Source organism: Pelodiscus sinensis, chromosome 12 (assembly GCF_049634645.1).
Source record: "Pelodiscus sinensis isolate JC-2024 chromosome 12, ASM4963464v1, whole genome shotgun sequence".
Classification (NCBI taxonomy): domain Eukaryota; kingdom Metazoa; phylum Chordata; order Testudines; family Trionychidae; genus Pelodiscus; species Pelodiscus sinensis.
This window is the reverse complement of record NC_134722.1, coordinates 37,114,843-37,123,500: the sequence shown is the minus strand read 5'-3', so window position 1 is coordinate 37,123,500 and position 8,658 is coordinate 37,114,843.

Genomic DNA, 8,658 nt, shown 5'->3' with positions numbered 1-8,658 from the left:
GGTTTTCTTTTGAAATAACCGCATCTACACAGCATTTCTTTTTTCGAAATAGGGTATTTCGAAATAGCGGCCGGACACGATTATGCAAATGAAGCATGGGAAATTCAAATCCGTGCTTCATTTGCAATTTCGCTCAGCTGCATTTGCATTCCTCTCTCAAAAGAGGAATGCAGTGTAGACAGACCCTCACACTCCAGATCCCTTAATCCGAGTCCAGAGCCTGTGCCCCAACCCTCTGCTCCAGCCTGGTGAAAGGGAGGGAGGATGGGGAAGGAGGGAGGATGGAGTGAGTAGGGGTGGGGCCTTGGAGAAGGGGCAGGAAGGAGGGGAGGCAAGGCTATTTATATTTGAGGTAGATCTTGGATTGCATTTACATTCAAAAAGTTATCTCATGCTTAAAAAGGTTGGAGCCCACTGCTGTAAAGCCTTTCAATTCAGAATGGGTATGACTGAGGTACACACAACAGTAAGCTTGTAGAAGCGCAATCCTGAGGAGACTGACGGGGTGGTCATGGGTTGGAGAGGAAAGTGGAGAAGTTGGCTGAGGTTATAGCAGCTCTCTGAGGACTGAAATCTTTGTCTGTGATAGAAGTTCATAATCTGAAATGTTAACTAGACTTCTGGTTGCTTATGAATTATCAAATAGTAGAAGTGTCCAAGACAGTTTTTTTCTCTTGTATTTTGTTAGGAGATTGCGGCCTTTTCTTTCAGAAGTGTCCTTTGACATCTTTATTCATGTCTTTGTAGCCTCTTGATTAGTTTATTGTAATGCATTCTAGGTGGAACTATAAATTGAATCCATTAGAAGCTGAAATTAGTGCCTATCCCTGATTATCTTGGGGAAAGAAAGGAGTATTCTTTCCTCTAATGTACTTTGACCCTCTCCAGATTGGGGCTTTCAGCTAAATGTGAAGTAGCTGTCAGTCCCAACCATCTACCCTCTCCCCACTAGAAAAAGAGCACCATTGTTCAAGTTTCAGCTGCCTGGTATCATTTTATATGTGACTGATGGAGCGCACAGCCTTGGCGGGTCCCTGGGCAACATGGGGAACCTAATGCCACACTCCCAGAAGGGCCGGGACTGCAGGCAGAAGAGACGGGGTCCAGGGCAGCTGGCCTTCAGCACTGCACAGAGCGTGATGGACCCACACACTTAGCACTGCTTGGAGCGCACAACCCAACCCAGTGCTCAGGCAGCAATTTAAAAGGCCCAAGGCTCTGGCCACTGCTGCTGCTACTGTGGCAGCTGGAGCCTTGGGCCCCGAGGCGACTGCTGCCTTTGCCATCCTCCGTTGGCGGGTCTGCCTGTGACAATTTGGAATCATGGGTTTCCAACCAATATGATTCATATCTGCCTTAGAGCAGAAGATTTTGCTGCGCTTCACTACCCACATATATGCTGTGGACACTAAGGTAGATGCAGCTTTGCTGCCCTTGGTTAGGAGTTAGTTCTATATGGCTTAATACATCAAATATTAATCTCCCATGGCCCAAATTTATGAATATTTAGGATTTTATATGTATGGTCTCACTCCCTTTTCTAGTTCGTTCTAGACCAGTTTTTAAAAGATGCACTCTAAATGTAACATAAAGTAAATGAGTAAAGCATAGCGAAAGAGAATTGTTTGGTAACTGCAAATAGTAGATAATGTTCTTTGGCAACATCCATATTAAAGTACTTTTTCAATTACATTAGTGAAAAAAGCATGAGTGCATCCAGGGACGCTGTTTGTAATGAAGAAGCCACAGTAAATTAAATTCCTAAATTCTATTTCTTGTTTTCCAATTTGAATGTTTATTAGGAATACATTTTATATATTCATGATGTCCACCCTCAATGATTTTCACAAAATTTATTTGCAGGCTGCCTACAGAACCAAAGTACCACATTGTTTATTTTTCAACAGCTAACCATGAGATACATTTTTTAAAGTATACGGAATGTTTGTTATGCATGAAAAAGATATTGTTTTGGTGTAAGAGCAATACTCTGATTTTCTTGCAATCATAAAATTATGTGAACTGAGAGAATGCTAGCTAAGTTCAGCATGCATGCAGGGCAAGGAGTTTGTATTCTGTATACAAGGTCATAGGTTATTTATATTTAAGATATGACATCTGGGAATTTTAATAATTTCCTTGGCTAATTACCAGTGCATGGGTGAAATGTGAAACTCTTGGCACCAAGGAATTAAAAAGAACAGTACAGTACAGTATTGAAATCTTTGTAAGAACTTCAGCAGCTGTCCTAATTCAGACGTTGGAATGCTTGGTGATTGTTAGCTGCTCTGTAAGAGAGAGATTTGATTTGTGTTTGATAACATGTTTGATAAATTTTCAGGCAAAAGGAGATAGCTGCAAAATGGGGGCAATCTGGTAAGATCATCCACACCCCAAAAATAAAAAATAAATGTTATCTAAACCCAGTACTTCCTCCCACTTTTTTGTGCTGAAGATCTGATCAATGAGGTATTTGTAAATATAATGCATGTTACAAAATTAAAAAGATTGCTCACAAGAAAAGTGTGTGTTGACAAAAACATGCCCCACATAAAAACTTAATAGGGCGATGGAGTCTCATTTAAACATTTTATAGCCTTCACCAGGAAGTTTCATTGCTCTCCAGAACTTCGTATGTAAGATTAATCCAATTTTTTACTGTATTTTTCTTCAATATATTTCAGATATTACAAAATTACTGCCTTTCTTTATTGTTTGATTAATATTTTGGCATGTAAACCAGACATTACTTCATAATGTTTTCTGCTATTATAAACGTTTATAGTTTTTTAGGTGCAGACGAGATTTGCCGCATGTGAAGGTCAACACAATATACATATGTTAGAAGAGCTAAAAGACTTGCATTTAGCTGTCTGGCAGTACCCAATCACATAGCTTCCTTCATAAAGTTCTATCAAGAATAAGTGTGTTAGGAAAGTGCTTTGAGATCCTCAGCTGGAAGGCAGAGTAGATATATTATCAACATATTTATTGACATCAACATAAATGTGTATCCAGCATGGACTTCTGCTTCTGAGGCTGTCCCTTAGGCCTTGTCTACACTAAAAGAAAGATCACTGCTGCTACAATCGATCTTCTGGAGTTAGATTTAGCAAGTCAAGGTAAAATTCGTTGAATCAAACTCAGAGGGTGTCCCCACTGGTGTCCGGTGCTCCTGCTTTTGCAAGAAGTAAGGGAAGCTGACGGGAGTGTTTGTTCCCATCAGCGTTTTTTTTGTTTAAAAAAAAAAAAAAAGGTGCCGGTACTAGGGTTGCTAGATGTCGAGCAAAAAAATTGTCGAGCAAAAAAAAAAAGTTGGGAGAAATTTCTTGGGACCGAAATGCGTTCATGGCCCCTTTAATTGCCACATGTTCCAAGTGGGCTTCCATCCAGCATGGTGCAAGTGCTCCCAGGGCCAGCTGGAGGCTGTGCTGGGGGAAAGTGGCGAGTGCTCCCAAACAAAGGTAACAGTACACCGTACCGGTGCGTACAATCACAAAAAAAGCACTGGTTCCCATCAGCCTTCCACTGTGGGGATGCCACCAAACTCAAGTTAAGGTAAGCCGACTCCAGCTACTTATTGCATGTAGCTGGCATTACGTACCTTAAGCTGAGCTGCCAAACACAGTATGGATCTAGCCTTATTGCAGGTATATAAACTAGTGTGTATTTTGGTTTTATTGTGACAACTAATATAAATGCTTATAGAATTATAATTTATTATGATGAATTCTGATTTTTTGTGACAACAAAAATAAATGCATATAGTGTTCTTAGGCTGAATATTGAAGTAGAGTGGCATTTTAAAACTGATTTGCCATAATTTTGAAATTGCTACTTCATTCATTGGAGGAGGAGTGGTCTTGTGGATATGACACTGGACTGAGAAGATCTAGGTTTTTTCCCCACCTCTATCACCAACTTTAGGAGAGTCACTTAATCTCTGTGCCTCACTTCCTCCATTTCTGATATGGGGATAATACTTCATTTCTCCTACTCTTTGTCGGTCTTGTCTAGGTATATTTTAAATTCTGTGTACATAAAGAAAATAGCAAAATGGTGCTCCAATCTCAGTTGGACCCACTAGGTGTTACTATAATATGAATAGTACTTCACTTATTACAGTACTGCACTGTGATTCCTAGTATGATTTTATTCTGTCCAAGTGTAATATGTTTGAATCTGTTTGAAACATCAATTCTCCACATATATTTTTATCTCATTAAGTAAGTTCTAACCAAAATATCCTGTATTTGAATATTTCTTTACATTGTTATTTATTGTATTTTAACTTAAAATTAATTAAAAGTAAAAATTTGTTTATAACAATTTTTAAGATTTCTTTAGGGGTAAGCTAGTCACTTGCAGTGATAAAGGAAAGGGTGAGCTCTCATCATAGCTTTGCATACTAGGTCAAATGAAATCTGAGGTCTCTTACCATCTTCTGAAGCATTCAGCATAAGTCACTGTTGGCAACAGAATATGGGACTAGATGAACGCTTGCTGGGTTCTGACATGGATGAATGTTTAAGTAGTTTAAGATGCACATATACCATGTTCCTATACCGCAGAAAAGGAAAACTGGTTTATTTTCCAAATGTATAAAATGAAAGGAGGGTAAACATCAACTTCCAAAAATAATATCTTGTATGATGTTCTGATGCAGAGGTGGGGAACCTAAGGCCCAGGGGCCGGATGCAACCCTCGCATGCCTGGATCTGACCTCTAAGGCTCCGGGCTCTCTCCAGCACTGGGGAGCCCATGTTGGTGAGGAGTGGGGTTTTTTTTGTTGTTGTTTCTCATTTGTGTGCAGCCCCAACTGATTTTTCTGTGGATCAGTGGCCCCCAACCCAAAAAAAGGTTCCCCACTCCTATTCTAATGAATGAGATCTATGCAGGGTTAGCTTGCCACAACAGAAAATTTTAAGTGAATATTTATGTGAAGCAAACTTTGAATATGCATTCACAGTATCAGTTCAATTCCAAGGACCTTCCTCATGGAGTCCATATGACCTATCTGGCTATTAAAGTAGCTTTGATTTCTGTTATCAGTTAACCACAATGAAAAAATGATTTGCAGAAGTTATTTGCCAGATAAATCTGAGAAAACAGATGAGGAAATCACAAATGCTATTAAAATATTTTTACGTTTTATTAAAGATACAGAAAAGAAAGCAAAGCAGTTAAAGCATTTCAAATGTAAAGTATTACATACAGTTTTCATTTTGACATCTCTTGTTCCATTTTCCCTTTAGCTGGAGAGAGATTTTAAATGGCGAAATCCTTTGTTTGATACTCTTCTGGAATACAGTAAAACTCCATTGGTCCGGCATCTGATGGTCCGGCACTCCTGATGGTCCGGCACCATCAGGAACCCGGAAGTGCTCCGCAGCCGGACCATTGGAGCTGCTCTGCCTCCAGCTTCCCCTATTCAGACGCTGCTAAAACTGACCAGCGGCTGAATCGGGGAAGCCGGAGGCAGAGCAGCTGGGGCGCTGCAGGGTAGGTCTCCTAGCGCTGCCCCTGGGGGCTGCAGGACCAACCCGGCAGCACCCCAGGCGTCCCCGATTCAGCCGCTGCTGAAATTGACCAGAGGCTGATTCCGGGAAGCCCGGGGCAGAGCAGCTCTGCCTCAGGCTTCCTGGAATCAGCTCTTGGTCAATTTCAGCAGCGGCTGACTTGGGGACGCTTGGGGCAGAGCAGCTGGGGTGCTGCTGGGTTGGTCCCTCACCGCCACTCCTCGGCGCTACTGGATCAACCCGGCAGCACCCCAGCTACGCTGCCCCGGGCATCCCCAAGTCAGCCGCTGCTGAAATTGACCAGCGGCTGACTCCAGGAAGCCCGAAACAGAGCTGCTCTGCCCCGGGCTTCCTGGAGTCAGCTCTTGGTCAATTTCAGCAGCGGCTGACTTGGGGACGCCTGGGGCAGAGAAGCTGGGGTGCTGCCGGGTTGATCCAGTAGCGCCAAGGAGCGGCGCTGCGGGACCAACCCAGCAGCACCCTAGCTGCTCTGCCCCAGACGTCCCCAAGAGCAGCTGGGGTGCTGCCTGGTTGGTCTCACCGCACCAAGGGTCGGCGTTACCCCGATCAACCTGGCAGCACTCCAGCTGCTCTGCCCCAGGTGTCTCCGATTCAGCCGCTGCTGGTCAGTTTCAGCAGCGGCTGAATCAGGGACGCTTGGGGCAGAGCCGGACTATCGGAAGGGGGGGCTATGAGGGGTCTGGGGTGGCACCCCCCCCCCCCACCCAGACCCCTCATAACTCCCCCTTCCGATAGTCCGGCATATTTGATAATCCGGCACCCCCTGGGTCCCAAAGGTGCTGGATTATCGGACGTTTACTGTAGTATTAAAAATAGACACAACTGCTTTTTGGGATGGGGGTGGGTGAAAGTAATTGATTAAGATGGAATAGAACTGATGTTATTGCTAGAGTCTGATTCCATTTCCTAAAAGACAAATGCCTGAAAAAGGGAAGAGAAAAGAAAACAAAGAAAAAATGATATGGAAAATGACCATTTTGTGAAACACAAGGAAAAAGAGACTGGATATATTTAACTAAACAGCTCTGGGAAAGTTACAAAGGGAAGGATCAGGAAGAGAGCAAAGGGAATTAAAAAATGTTTCAAAGTGAGAGCCCGAAATACAAAAGGGAAGCTGAAGAGTAAAACCACAATTGCAAAACAGAACTTCATCACTGGGAAGCGGGGGTGGGGGAACCTTTTTGGGGTTGGGGGCCGCTGACTCTCAGAAAAATCAGTTGGGGGCTACATACAAGTGAGAATCAAAAAAACAAAACAAAACATCCTTCACTGACAAGGCCCCCACTGAGGAGAAAGACATTCCCACATTCCCCTTGTACACCAAGGGGGGCCCAGCCTGATAGGTTGTGTGCTCCAGTCCACAGTGGGGCAGTGGATGCGGGCTGGAATGCCGGCCTGGGCTCCCCAATGCTGAGGGTGGCCCTGAGCCTTGGAGGGCTGGATACAGGCAAGCTTGGGGCTGCATATGGCCCCTGGGTCTGAGGTTCCCCACCCCTGGAATACAGTGATTGTGAAAGGTGTTGGACTGACAGCCCATGTGACCAAAGTGCTTAGTCTGGGACTATGAATTAGGCAGCATCAGTGCAGGCTTACACACTGCTCTAATTTGTGACCTCGAGAAAGAAGGTATTTCATTCCTCGTCATGACCATTCAAACAATGGCAATAAGTAGGGTTGCCAGGTGCCTGGTTTCGAACCAGACAGTCCAGTATTTGAGCTTTCTGTTTGGGAAACAAATTGAGAAAATATAAATGTCCGGTATTTTCTAAATACGATGTAATGTAGATAGCGATGTAGTGTCAAGTGTGTCTGATTTTTTTGTTGAAACCATCTGGCAAGCCTAGCAATAAGGGTTTATATTGCCAGGAAAGGTACTACTTAAAGACAGCTGTGATACTAACACCTATCACCTAAGCTCAAGACTGATGTCACCCAACTATTGGGTGCTAATTCTACTCAATGTAACAAATTACATAGCGATGAAAGGTTCCATATGTCCCCCCCCATTAGTCCTAGGACAAGGTGAAATGCTAAAAGGAGAGAATCTTAGCCAGGAATATAAAGCAAAGAAATTTTGAAATAATCTACTTAAAAACAAGCTTTGATTCCCCCAGACCCTCCCCAACCACCAGTCTGAGAACAAATACAATAACCAGCTCAGAACTATCACAGCAGCACAGAATGTCAGGCTCAGGCATGCATTAAGAGAGATATAATAAGCTGATAAAGATAGTTCTCAATTGATATGCTACAGCAAGGGAGAAAAACTCAAAATAGGGAATTAAAAGGCAAATATTTGGAAGGAAGGAAAGAAGATATCCCAAAAGGGAATTCATGTAATACCAGCAAAAAAAAAATACAGGCCTGAAGATTCTTTTTTTGCCTAATATTCTCTCCCCCTTCTATTTGTACAAAGTAAAAGCCAAACAAAACATTATTATAAAAGGAGAAATACTTTTTTCAGCTCAAAATCTACTATCTTTGAGGTTTAACTTTGTCCTATGATTAAACACGAATAGGAAAATCTGATTATTTTTAGGGAAGAGTTGGAAAGTAAAGGAAAAAAATTAGAAGAAAAAAATAGTATAGCAGGGGAGCAAAATGGTATGGAGCATGCACATTGTTGTGTGCATATAGCATAACAAAGGAAAAAAGTAATGAGAACTAGGATGGAACATCTTCTCTCCAGGCTTTCAGCTCTCCTCCGAGGAAAGATGGCAAGGAGATAAAGTACCAATGTGAAAGTCAAGCTAAGGAAAAAAAGGGAAACTTGTTTTTAAAATGAGTTTATTATAGGGATAGGCCACAGCTCTGTAACATCTGTAATATCTGTAAAGATTAGTTTGATCAAGGAAAGTATGCTGAGAATGTAAGTTGGCCATTTTGCCTGCTGTGGGTAGAAGAAAAGCATCTTTTGGCCATATGAACACATGCATGCTGAAATGTTTAACAAGAGGCTTCCACCAAAAATTCCCATTTGACCTGTGAACGAGATTAGTGAATCATTAATTCATTAAATTTCCCATTTCAATTAAAAATATCTAAAATCTTGCTCAATTAAATGATAGGAGCATTCAAGCAATGAAATGGTTTCTGTTGGCCCAGGAGTGAATAGGAA